We start from the raw sequence: 12,871 nt of genomic DNA on the forward strand, positions 1-12,871 counted from the left end.
TGGAGCTATGGGGATATTTTGGTGATAGAAAGGCAGTAGTGTAAGTTCCTGCCTGGTTGGATGGTTGACAGGCCAGGACATTAGGTAATCATGCATATGAACAATTTTTTCACCTTCTTGGCTTTAGCTACTTTTGAAATGGTAGGTATATTAAATAATTGTATTTTAATAAAATACCTTCTATCCTGAACAGTTCTGTCTGAATTGTTCATCTCTCTATCATCCCTTGTAACTAATAATAGTTTTGTTTCAGTAAGACAATCTATGCTGTCAGGGTAAGATATTCTAGTTGATCTGTTGCTACATGGAAGAAGAGTAAATGGTCAGGTAGACATTTGTGCCAGTAAGACCTCATTTGGGAAATTTTATGCTGCAGAATTTTATAAGTCGCTCTTAAGCAAGGCTTACTTTGAATCCATTAGCTCCACAAAGCTAACTCAGTTGGATAAATAAGTATTTGAAAAAGCCATCATCTTTGGACCTGGCTATAAATGCTTCAAAGTATGATCAAATTTAAAATGAAAAAAAATATCCATTGACAAAAAATTGCACATGTGAGCAATAGACCAAACAATATAAATTTTTTTCCACTATATATAGAATTTTAGGAAAAGAAGATCAATAGCATTGTAAGGAACAATAAGTTTCCTTGTTACAAATAGGCATCCAAAGATATATACCTATATAAAGATTTCATCATTAATATACGTGCTTCAGCAGCACGTATACCAAAATTACAACAACACAGAGATGATATGAAATACAGGATGATATGAAAATTTGTGAAGTAGTCCAATTATTTCATTCTTTAGATGCAAGAAATGAAAAAAGTTATTAAAAAGTTGATTACAAAAATACGAGTGTAACAATATATGTAATTCATAGAATTGAAAGTAAGTTTGACATCAGTATATTAAGTTTTCACCTTAGAAAGGCCTTTAAATAGCATAAACTTTACAAAACTTTTTAAATTAGATAACATTGTCATTTTATCCCAAAGAAATAAAATAGTATAAGTACCTAGGAAAAAAAGGAATCTTAAACTGTTTCTATATGGAATGCCATCTTAAAGGACACATTTATTAATGAACCTATATATTATAAAACGATGTAGAATTCAATGTATTATATCTAGGAGAGAATGAAATAGATTATGGAAATTGTACAAAGAACAGAATATAAAATATTTTAAAATATACTTTTCTCAGACAAGCACTAGAAATATCTTTAGTTTCGGTACTACTCATTTCAACAGATAAGTTAAAATAATTTCTGATTAAAAAATTCACAAACTCTGCAGAAATTATTATAGATGTATACAAAACCTCTTGAATACATTTTGACATCAAAGTCAGGCAATTGACTTGGAAGAATACAATGGAATACATGAATTTTTACAGTAAGATATTGCTGGTACTTTGTACTGTGAAAATATTTTGAACGGACCAACGAATGGACTGGCACTTTTAAACTTGAGAAGCTTAACAGAAACATTATGACTTAGGAAAAATTAGTACAGCCTTCCACAACTTCAAAGAGGTAGTGATACATACTTATCCTTTTGACATTATCAAATAAAGTTTCTTCCTAGTTGTTTTTTAGACCTGGTTTGAGATAAAGGTTCAACAGAAGGAGATCCAGCATATCTTTGCTATCTCTATTCCCAGCAGCAAGATGCAAGAGGTCAAAAGGCCTTAAGTTTGGGCATTGGTATCTGCACATTGATGCAGTAAGAAAGAAGACACTCTGGTATTATTCCATGTATAATCACTGTGCAGGGGTGTCGAGCCATCCACAGTTATTGCATGAATATCTGCCTCTTGAGCCACCAACTCGTGGATAATGTCTAAGTGTCCACAGTAGGCTTCCCGATGAAGAGGGGTATACTCATCTTCATCCGTAGTATTCACATGAGTGGCCTTTTTGAAAAGTAGTCTTGGAACTGTTGTAAGCCGATTATTTTCGGCAGCCCAAAGAAGTAATTGTTTGGATCCTATTCCATTTTTTTTGCAACTGATACCATTCCTCACTTATTTATCTTGTTCCTCATCTTCATGAGAATTGCCTACCAGTGGGAATGAGGTGTCCATATATTTCCCCAATAGTTCACGTTGGTTGAACTGAAGTCAATATTGAATGGTTAAACTGAAATATAGTGTGGGTCCAAGCTTGAGATGAAATGTACTTTGCTAATTAGAAGGCAGAGATTTAGAAGACTGATATCAAGGCCAGTTCTAAAAAATATAAATTCGTGAGAAACTACGAAAACAAACAAAGCTAGATATAGTGTAATTTCCCTGTTATCTCACGTTTGTGGAAACCATTGGTAAGCTATCATTCCTCAAGGGAGGCTTAGCCTGAAAAATAATCTAAAGTGATTAGAGAATTAGCAACTTCAAGCACCAGTAGTGTCAAAGGAAAAAAGAAAAGAATAAACCAGAATAGGACAGGAAGGGCAAGAAAAGTAAAATATTTGCTCTTCATTCTTGTAGTTTCTTGTCATTGGATACAAGCCTTGAGAATAATTTATTTACTGTTTTTGGATTCAGGCCTCTCTAATATGAAAGCATTTATTTCAGGTAATTATTGTATTACTACTATTTATTAACTTATTATTAGGCCTTCATGGAGATTGAACCTATGGCTTTGTATATATTAGTCTAGTCCTACAACTGAGATGTACCCCAGCTCTCTTGTATACTTTTTGAAATAGTTTATGAATTCCTCAATAGTTACCTATTCTACTTTTCATCTTATCTTTTCTGTCCCACCTTTTTCCCTATGTGTTTAAGTTTATGTGCTGAAAGCATTCTTCAATTTTATCTTCTACACTTAGAATTTTGCTTTTGAATTTGCAGAGAAGTTGGTTATTTTCATGACATCTTTTAAAATTATATACAGATAGATGTATTTCACATGTATGATTGATTCTTAGAGTTCATTGCAATAAGCAACATTTATATGGTCATATGCATATAGGTATTGAGACATTGTGATTCTCTCCTAAGAATAGTTTACCTTGTTCCTGCCATGTGAATGCTTAGATTGCTCTTAGTTAATCATATCCAAGTGTAATTGTATTTCTTTTACTAACTATTGGATTAACTTGTAGATTTATAGACATGTCTAGTTATTACAAATGAGGACAACCATGCAGCATATATTTAATTAGACCTTGCTTATTTCACTTAATATCATTGTTTTCCAGTCTTTCCTTTTGTTCAGGAATGGGGTAATGGCATTCTTTCCAATGGAAGCACAGAATTCCAACAATACAACAGAATTGAAGATCCAGAAATGAATTCACTCCTATAGGTAAATAATCTTTTACAAGGAAGCCAGACACATAGGATGGAAGAAAAACTAATTGTGCTGGTAGAATTGGCAGTATACAGAAAACCGAATTTAGATCCTTATATATATCCGTGTATCAGAATAGATTCCAAATGGATCGAAGACCTCCATGTAATTCCAGCTACCTTGAGAATGTTACAGGTAGAGTTAGGAGAAACATGAGGGCTCCTTGGTACAGATCAAAAGTTCCAAAGTAAGTCTGGATAAGTGGGATTACATCAAACCAAATCAATCATTTGTCAGACTCAAAAGCCCTGAAGAAAAATGAGATCGTGTAGCACAGATTTATTAGGGACCAAAACCACAGATGAGAGCCTCAGGCAATAGTAAACACTCCTTTCACTAGGTTATTTATGGTGGGATTTACATGAGTGTAAGAGTTTTCTGGTGTGGATTAGTAAGAAAACAACTAATGTAAAGAAAGAGATAGCATGTGAAATGAGATGTAGGTGGAGAAATGGAGGGATTAAGGCAGGAGGGGAGTCAAATTCAAAGCCTTGGCCTGGTGCCAGCTCAGTAAGGCATAGGTGCACAAAGAAAGGGGTGTAAAACAGGAGCGGTTATAAACAAAACACTGGTCTGAAGCCTCAAAATAAGGACCCCAGTCTGTGTGGTCCAAACAGTCTCGAACATGAGCTTTTATTTAAATTAACACTCACGAGTTTAGATTTTGAAGACTGGGATGGTGCATAGTCACAGGCAATGTCTCCTATGTCAGGTAATCCAATCTACTCTTTCACATGTTACCCAATAGCCAGGTTTCAACACAAATGCCTACAATGAGATTGTACAAATGAGCCTGCGACTTTTCCCTCTCGTGAATCAAATTTCTGTCAAATGATTTCTGTCTTCCAGATGTTTACACATTTCTCATGATCTTTTCTACTATTTTGTCTTCATTATTGATGTTCATAATAATTTTGTGTTGTTGTTTTGTGTGTATATGCCATTTTTATGGATTGAACTTGAAGTTTAATTGTCTATCTTGTATTTTTTGCTCATGGCTGATGACACTGTATTCCTTGAGCTACATTCTCATCTTCTGCTTCTTGCTGGATAATTGGAGATAAGTTTTCACATTTTGTTGTTTGGACTGACATTGAACTAAAATATTCAGCTCTTAGCCTCCTGGGTTTCTAGGATTCTACACATGAATGGCTAACAACAATCTTTGCTTTACTGTTATTTTAATTATGTAATAAAGTGGAAGTATATTTGTGTTGTGTGCAGTTTTCAAATACAAGTTTCAATCAACTTGATATAATGTAATTGCTATCAATTTTAACAGTTGAATCAATGAATAGTACACATTCCCAAAGAAATATAACTGAAAACAAAAGGTATAATTGTCTTCTTAAAAAAAGTAATGCAACCATTAATTTCTTTCACTTTACAATTTATGTTTTATATAACTTAATTAGCAGACTTCCATGACTAAAAGTAATTATATTAATTGTATACTACAAGAAGCAAGGTGATTATAGTTAAGAATATATATATTTCATCATAGCCAGAAGATAAGTTTTTGAGCATTCTCACTAAAAAGAAATGTTACATGCCGAAATTAATGGATATGATGTAGCTTGATCATTACACAACATATAAATGAATAGGATTACCACTTAATATTTCATAAATATGTAAAAAATAATTATGTAGCTAGGTGCTGGTGGCTCATGCTTGCAACACCAGCTACTAAGGAGTCTGAGAGCTCAGAATCATGGTTCAAAGCAAGCTTAGGCAGGAAAGTCCACGAGACCCTTATCTCCAATGAGGCAAAAGAAAACTGGCAGTGGCTCAAGTGGTAGAGGATGAATCTTGAGCTGAAGAGCTGAGGGACAGTGTACAGGTCCAGATTTCAAGCCCCATGGACAAAAATTAAAAATAAACATATATATGCTGATATATATATATATGTTTGTAAAATTATATATATATATATAATATATAATGCATACCACAATGAGTGTGTAGCGTTATTTCTACTATAAACTTATCCTTTCATTAAATTTGAATAACATATTTCAATAAAATATAATTAAAACAACTCGTCCCTGAAAGCAAGTAATCCTGGTTAAAACATTGTCATGTACTATAAATCCTAAATCCCAGAGACCACCTCCTGAAGCAGTTCTGGCACTATCAATTTTTTTATTCATTCTGCTTAAAATTTTCTCTTTTCAAGAGCATTTAACTGCTATTACTTTGGAATTATGGTTAATACTTATTTGACTGCTATTTTTAAAGAATGCACCACCCAATACTGGTTTTCTTTTTCTAAATTTTTTGTCTAAACTATTTCTGAAACAGCTAATTGAATTACATGAATTGGTTATTGAAATTGAATCAGTGTGGAGAGGAAAATAAGAAAAAAGTGTCTCTGTGGGTATGACATGTTAAAAATGTACCTACAAGGTATTTATTTTTAAATCATCTACTTTTATTATATTTATATTCTGATAAAATTTAGCCTCTCAACTCCCCAATGATAATGCAGTCTTATTTCATTCCTGCCAAAAGCAAACAACAAATTACGATTTGTATATATTTTAAAAAAATTAAAAATTACTTTTTATTAAAAAAACTATTTTTTAAAAAAATTAGCGAAAGGAAATATTTTATTATATATTTAAAGTCATGTTTGGACACTATGGTTGAAGTCAGACAGGAGAAAAAATCATGTTTGTATTCTTCCTCGAGGCACTCTGATTTACTTCACCTATTTCTGAAAAAAATGAAATTCTTTTTTTTGTATTTTGTATTTTTTTGTCTTTTTTTAGTAATTTTAATTTTAATTTTTTGTGAACATATTGTGCAGAGGGGTTACAATTACATGGACAAGATAATGAGTACATTTCTTATCAATCATTGCAGCTTCCTCTTTTGTTTACCCTCCACATCCCTTCCCAGCCTCCCCCCACCCCCCCCACCCTATCCCGCCCCCCCCCCCTTGCACCAAAGTTGTAAAGTTCCTTTTTGACATGACAACTTGTACTTCTCATAGTTGCATCGGGTCCACCAGTACCTTAACCGACTTGTTTTTCCCCATCTCTTCCACAAATTATACCGACATCAAATATAGTGAAAGCAGCGGTTGTAAAGTGGGGGAGGGACATACAAAGCTACAAATAAATAATCTTATAAATGAGTTAGAAACAAATGCATGAAAGAAAAAAACATTTAAATACTTATCTAAGGGTTCATTTTCCTAACATTATGTTATCTGACCTTTCCTGCTTGACTCATACATATACTAGATATTGCAAAAAAGGGAAACCATAGGACCTTTGTTTCTTTGGGCTTGGCTTACTTCACTTAATATATTTTTTTCCAAGCCTTTCCATTTCCTAACAAATGGGAAAATGTCATTCTTTCTGATGGAGGCATAGAATTCCATTGTGTATATATACCACATTTTCTTGATCCATTCATCTACTGAGGGGCATCTGGGTTGGTTCCAGATCTTAGCTATGGTAAATAATGCTGCAAGAAACATAGTTGTGCTAGTAACTTTAGTGTGGTCTTGTTGGTAAACATTTGGGTAAATGCCCAAAAGTCGGATTGCTGGGTCATAGGGGAGCTCTATGGGAAGTCTTTTGAGGAATCTCCATACTGTTTTCCAAAGTGGTTGAACAAGTTTACACTCCCAACAACAGTAAAGTAAGGTTCCCTTCTGTCCACATCCCTTCCAGCATCTGTTGTTGTTAGAGGTCTTGATTATAGCCATTCTAGCTGGTGTGAGGTGGTATCTCAATGTTGTTTTGATTTACATTTCTTTTATGGCTAGCGAGGCTGAGCATTTCTTCATGTGTCTGACATCCTTTTTCTTGTTCAAGAAGTTTCTCTTCAAGTCTTTAGCCCACTTATTTATTGGGCAGTTGTTTCTTTGAGGATTTGTTGTTGAGGGATTTAATTTTTTGAGCTTCAAGTATATTTTAGATATGAGACCTTTGTCTGTTGTATGACTAGTGAGGATCTTTTCCCAATGTGTGGGCTTTCTATTGATCTTGCTAGCTATGTCCTTTGCCAAGTAGAAGCTCTGCAACCTCATGCAATCCCATTTGTCCAACCTTTCTTTGATTTGTTGGGTTTCTGGGTCTCTATTAAGAAAATTTTGGCCTGAGCCAAGGAGGCCTAGGGTTTCTCATATTCCATTCTGTAATGTTTTCAGAGTGTCTGCTTTAACTCAGAGGTCTTTGATCCATTTGGAGATGATTCTGGTGAAGGGTGATATATAAGGATCTAGCTTTAGTTTTCTACAAGTAGTTAACCAATATTGCCAGCACCAATTACTGAAGAGGCTGTCTTTCTTCCATTTTATTATTTTAGCTCCCATATCGAAGATTAGTTGGCTATATGTCTGTAGGTTCATTTCTGGGTTTTCATATCTATTCCATAGGTCCTGAGGTCTGTTCTTATGCCAGTACCAAGCGGTTTTGATTACTATGGATTTATAGTAGAGTTTGAAATTTGGTATTGATATTCCTCCAGCAGTGTTCTTTCTGTTGAGGAGCATTTTTGCTATTCGGGGTCTTTTATTGTTCCATATGAATTTTTGGGTTGCCTTTTCTATTTCCTTGAAGAATGTGGTTGGTATTTTGATAGGTATCGCATTGAATTTTTTAGATAGCCTTGGGAATTATTGCCATTTTCACGATGTTAATCTTTCCAATCCAGGAGCATTGGGAGGTTTTGCCATTTTCCAAGTTCTGTTTGGATTTCCTTTTTAAAGTTTTTAAAGTTTTCATCATAGAGGTCCTTCAAGTCTTTGGTTAAGTTAATTCCTAGTTATTTTACTTTTTGTGGGGCTATTACAAATGGAGTTGCTTTCCTAATTTCAGCCACACTTTTCTCATTGTTGGCCTACAGAAAAGCCATTGATTTTTGTGGGTTAATATTATACCCTGCTTCTTTGCCAAATTTTTGAATCAGCTTGAGTAATTTTGGAGTGGAGTCTATGGGATTCTTTAAATACAAGATCATGTCATCTGCAAAGAGGGAGAGTTTTATTTCTTCTTTCCCTATTAGGATCCCCTTTATGTTTGCATCTTGTCTTATTGCTGTAGCAAGGCATTCTAATACTAGATTGAAGAGAAGTGGAGAGAGTGGACATCCTTGTCTTGTTCCTGAGTTAAGGGGAAATGGCTTTAGTTTTTCACCATTGAGTATAATGCTGGCTGTAGGTTTGTCATATACAGCCATTATTGTATTGAGGAATGTTCCATGGATTCCTAATTTTTCCAAAACCTTCATCATAAAGGGATGTTCGATTTTGTGGAATGTTTTTTTCTGCATCTATTGCAATAACCATGTGTTTCTTATTATTTCTCCTGTTGATGTGATGAATAAAATTAATTGATTTGTGTATATTGAACCAGCTTTGCATCCCTGAAATGAATCCTGTTTGATCGATGTGTATGATTTTTGGATGAATTGTTGAAGTCGTTTGGCCAAAATTTTGTTGAGGTGTTTTGCATCAATGTTCATTAAAGAGATGGGTCAATAGTTCTGTTTCTTTGATGAGTCCCTGTCTGGTATTGGGATGAGGGTTATGATGGTTTCAGAAAATATGTTCGGTAGTGAACTTTCTCTTTCAATTTCATTGAAGAGTTAGGGGAATATTGTTGTGAGTTCTGCTTTGAAGGCCTTGTAGAATTCCGCTGTAAAAGCAACTGGTCCTGGACTTTTCTTAGCTTAGAAGTCTCTTATTTCTGTTTCTATTTCAATGCTTGATATGGGCCTGTTAAGCTGGTTTAACTCATCTTGTTTTAGTTTTGGCATGTCAATATTTGCTAGGAAAAGGTTCATATCTGTCAAGTTCTCAAACTTATTAGCATAAAGTTTTGAAAAGTATTCCCTTGTAATGTTCTGAATCTTGGTTGTTTGCATGGTGATATTTCCATTCTCATCTCTGAGTTTATTAATTTGGGTGTAATCTCTTCTTTTTCTCATAAGATTTGCTAAGGGTCTGTCAATTTTGTTAATTTTTTCGAAGAACCAACACTTTGTTTTGTTGATTCTTTCTATTGTTTTTTTGGATTATAATTCATTTAATTCTGATTTAATTTAATTTATTTATTTCCATCTACTGGATTGGGGTTTATCTTGCTGCTCTTTTTCAAGGAGGTTCAAATAGCTCATTAAATTGTTGGTTTCAGATCTCTCCAATTTGTTGATGTAGGAGCTCAGAGCTATAAACTTGCCTCTGAGTACTGCCTTTGCTCTGTCCCAGAGGAGCTGGTAATTTGTGTGCTCATTTTTGTTGAATGGCATGAACATTTCAATTTCCTTCCTAATCTCTTCCATGACCCACTGGTGATTCAGCAGTGTGTTTTTCAGCCTCCATGTGTTACTGGACTTTCTTTGGAGACTTTTGTTGTTGAGTTCTAATTTTATTCCCTTGTGGTCAGAGAGAATGCAAGGTATAATTTCAATGTTTCTGAATTTGGACAAGTTTGCTTTGTGGCCTAAAATGTGGTCTATTTTAGAAAATGTTCCATGTGCTGCTGAGAAGAACATGTATTAAGATGCTGTTGGGTGAAATATTCGGTAGATGTCTTTTAAATCTACTTGATCTATGCAGCTGTTTTGATCTGCAATTTCTCTGTTGAGTTTTTGCTGAGTTGATCTATCTAGTGGGGAGAGTGATGTGTTAAAATCCCCAACACTTAATGTCTTTGGATCTATGTTTGATTTGAGGGAAAGTAGTGATTCTTGGATAAATTTGGGTGCTACATTGTTTGGCGAATAGATATTTAGAATTTTAATATCCTCCTGAATGAGTGATCCCTTAATTAGTATGTATCGACCTTCTTTATATCTTCCCACGAATATTAATTTGAAGTCTATTTTATCTGATATTAGGATTGCAACTCCTGCCTATTTATGGGGGCCTTTTGCTTGGTAGATTTTGCTCCAGCCTTTAACATTGAAAATGTGTTTGTTTTTATGGGCAAGATGTGACTCATAAAGGCAGCAGATCAATGAACTTGTTTTTTAATCCAAGTAGATAGTCTATGTCGCTTAATTGGAGAGTTCAGTCCGTTTATGTTAAGAGATAGGACTGAGAGGTATTTGGGAGTTCCTGCCATGTTATCCATGTTCTTGGGGGTTGTGAACACTGGGTTCTTCCTATGGTTCTTGGATTCTCAGTTTGGGTGCAGTTTCTTGGCCTTTTTTGTGGTCTTGTTGGTTTTCTATGTGTAGGACATCTTTAAGAATCTTTTGTATGGCTGGTTTGGTAGAGATGTATTTTTTCAATTTTTCTTTGCTTTGGAAGGTTTTTACTTGGCCTTCAGTTATGAAGGAGAGTTTAGGTGGTTACATTACTCTTGGTTGATAGTTGTTTGTTTTTTAAGGCTTGGTATACATCATTCCAGGCTCTTCTTGCTTTGATTGTCTCTGCTGAGAAATCTGAGGTGATTCTAATTGGTTTCCCTTTATAGGTGATTAATTTTTCCTCCTTGACAGCTTTAAGGATCTTTTCATTGGTCTGAGTTGATCCTGTATGGATTATAATGTTATGGTGGGATGTCCTATTCTGATCTGGTCTATTTGGAGTTCTAAAAGCTTCTTGTATCTGAATAGGCCTATCTTTTTGCATGTTTTGGAAGTTCTCTGTTAGGATCCTGTTACACAAATTTCCTAGACCATTAACTTCTGATTCTAGGTGCTCCTCTACACCCATTATCCTTAGATTAGGCCTTCTGATGGTGTCTCCCAAGTATTGGATAGATCTATCATTTTTCTTGGACTTGTCTTGGATGGTTGTATATTCTTTCTCTATAATCTTTTATGGATCTTTTATGGACTTCTTTACTTCCTTAATTTGCTGTACAGTGTTTATTCTCAAATAACTTAGTTGATTGGTTATGGTTTCCTTGGACTCCCATTCCTTTTTTTGGGTTCCATTCAGGATTCCCTTTGTGGTTTCCCTGACTATCTTCAGCTCTTTTTAATGGATCCCATGAATGCCTTTAGTAATCTTTGTGTATTCTCATCCTGCTCTCTCAATTCTTGTATTGCTCTTTGCTTAGCTTCCTCCTATTCATGCCATTCTTGTAGTTCTCTTTGAGTGTTCTCAGCCTGTTCATGCCATTCCTGCCTTTCTCTTTGAGTTTTCTCAAGCTGCTCACGCAAATCCTTTATCAGTTTTTGAGTAGCTTCCTCACACTCATGGTATTCCTGTATAAATCTTTGGATTGCCTCCTCTCTCTCTCTATCAAGCTCATACAGAGTTCTTTGTATATTTTCAATATTTTCATTTATCATGTTTGTCAGCAGTGTTTGTAGAGCTATTTTAGAACTCTCTTCTGGATTATTCATTATCTGTTCTGTCCCCTGATAATCATGAGTGGGATTGGAGTTACCCTGACTTGCCATTTTTCTTTGATTTTCCCGCTTACTATGCCCATTTGGGATGAAAGTAACACCAGTTTTGTGCTAGAACACTAACTTAAGGCAAGAATCAACCAAAGTCTGAATTTGCACTGTCAATAGTCTGCAGATACAAACTAGTTCAACAGATACCTCTTTTCAACATCAAACAACTATATATTAATGGGCTAGGAACCGAAAAGAAGAATTTGGTAAACCAGAAATTATTAGGGTTAGGGAGAAATGTGGGTAAAAAATAGGAATAAAGTTATGTGGGCAGGTACAGGGAGAGTTAACTTGACTAAGTCCTAGTCTCAAAGCAGGAAATAGGTTAGATAGGATGAAAGTACAGAGAGAGAAAACAAGAAGAAAGAGAAAGGGAAAAAAAGACACCGGAAAAAATAGAAAAATAAAAATAAATAATATGCAGATTCAAGAAAAATCTATTCAAAGAACGTGAATATAATGAGAGAAGGGGAGGGATATAAAGGAGATGTGAAAAACTTAAAAATAAGAATACTTAATATAATATATAGGTATAAAGAGGTAGTACTGCTATTAAGGAACTTAAGCCTCAGAAGTTTTGAATTGAGTAATAAATTTGTGGATTAAGTGTGTACACAATGGGGGATAGGGTCTAATAATCAACTATGTGTTTATCAGAGGATGTGCAGAACAACAATTAAGTCCCATAAAGAAGAACAAAAGAGAGGAAAAGTGAGAAGGATAAGGAAGAAAAAAAATCAGAATTCAGTCGAGCTAAGCAAAAAACAAAAAGAAAAAAACATTTTTAAAAGAGGAAAAAAAAAAGAAAAATGCACACACACATGTATCGCTAAAATAAAGATTATAAGGGGGAAAATTACTAGAAAACATTTTTTTCAAAAAAAGTAAAAATTAAAAATTTAAAAAATTTTTAGAAAAGAATTTTTTTTTTGTAAAAGGTATAAAAAAAAGAAGAGGAGGAAGAAAAGAGTGCTTTGATTTTTTTGGGAGGGTTGGGAAAAATCCTGCATCTCCCTTGTGTCTGTATTCAGCCTGTGGTTGTAGTCTCTGGTCTGCTTGTGGTCCTATGGCTTGGTTGGTTTCTTAAGTCAGTTTGTTTGGACAGGCAGAAAAATGCTCTGCTTTACCCAGGATT

At 34.5% G+C, this 12,871-nt stretch overlaps 1 pseudogene; it reads left to right on the plus strand.

Annotated features, from left to right (window-relative positions):
* The first annotated feature begins 708 nt into the window (after nt 1–708).
* Nucleotides 709–802, plus strand: LOC138835467 (U6 spliceosomal RNA; annotated as a pseudogene).
* Nucleotides 803–12,871: the final 12,069 nt, after the last annotated feature.

The sequence above is a fragment of the Dipodomys merriami genome, unplaced genomic scaffold, assembly GCF_024711535.1.
Source record: "Dipodomys merriami isolate MVZ:Mamm:240054 unplaced genomic scaffold, mDipMer1.0.p SCAF_239, whole genome shotgun sequence".
Taxonomy (NCBI): domain Eukaryota; kingdom Metazoa; phylum Chordata; class Mammalia; order Rodentia; family Heteromyidae; genus Dipodomys; species Dipodomys merriami.